Raw genomic sequence first — 1,293 nt, forward strand, 5'->3', positions numbered from 1 at the left:
TAGACATCATATTGTGTAGCAATTTCTTATATTAATAATAGCTCCACCTGCTACATAAAATATTGGAACCAAAATGTTTTCTACTCAAACTATTTAGATCAGCTGCATTACAAGCAGAAGTTTCTGTACTTTGAGTATTTGATACTATGAAGATTTGTTTCCAAGTAAATGGGATCTTGTATTTATTTGAGGATTAAATAGAATTGTGTAACATTTGGGCAGGAAAACACAACCTAAAAGTCCAGCACTTGAGGTGAGTATGGCAAATATCTCCACACACACAGTGTTTTTGCCTTTGGTGCTCAGATAGGCCGGGATCATTGTGATCCAAACACTGCAGAAGAGCAACATGCTGAAAGTGATTTACTTGGCCTCATTAAAACTGTCCGGTAATGTCCGAGCTAAAAATGCTAAAACAAAACTAACAGCTGCCAGAAGCCCCATATACCCAATAACTGAGTAAAGCCAATAGCTGAGCCCTCATTGCACTGAATGATGATGGTTTCAGGGTAAGTGTGAAGGTCCAGTTCCTGAAAGGGAGGAGAAATGGCCAACCAAGTCATGCAGATTATTATTTGAATGGATGAGCAGATCAAGACGACAGAATTGGACAGTTTGACTCCCACCCATTTTCTCCATGAGCTCCCTGGCTTGGTGGCTTTGAAAGCAACACAAACCATGATAGTCTTGGCCAGGAGAGAAGAGACAGCTATGGAGAAGGTGATTCCAAAAGTGATGATGCGCAGCATACAGGTTATATCCACAGGGCGACCGAGGAACAGAAACACACTGAGGAAGCTAAGCTTGATGGAGACCAGGAGTAGGAAGCTCAGGCTTCTGTTGTTGGCTCTTACAATGGGGGTGTTCCAGTAGTAAATGAAAACTCCCAATATCATCACTGTTATAAGGAGTAAAAAGACTGAAATTGCTGAAAATACCACAGGAATGGTATCATTTGTATATGACAGAAAGTCTTCTATTTTTGTAATACACTGGTTCTTCTTCTCATTGGGCCATTCATTGTATGGGCATTTGATGCAGTTTTCACTGTCTGTAACAATAACAAATAAACACTAATGATTGGCCTATCTGTCCCACTTTGCTTTGCTTCTCTGAAAAATTTGCAAAACAGTGGAAAAAACTTCAAAACCTATAAATGTCAATGGGCATCAAAATTATTTTGACGCATGACAATTTTGATGCAATCGTCAATTTTTAGATGCACGACTATTTTGTCATAAAGTCAGTGAGCGTCCAAATAATTTTGACATGCGCCATTTTTTTTTTTTTGCT

General features: G+C 39.1%; 1 pseudogene; it reads right to left on the bottom strand.

Moving 5' to 3' along the window:
• Positions 1-360: 360 nt before the first annotated feature.
• On the bottom strand, positions 361-896 carry LOC121401489 (annotated as a pseudogene).
• Positions 897-1,293: the final 397 nt, after the last annotated feature.

Source organism: Xenopus laevis, chromosome 1L, assembly GCF_017654675.1.
Source record: "Xenopus laevis strain J_2021 chromosome 1L, Xenopus_laevis_v10.1, whole genome shotgun sequence".
NCBI classification, from domain to species: Eukaryota; Metazoa; Chordata; class Amphibia; order Anura; family Pipidae; genus Xenopus; species Xenopus laevis.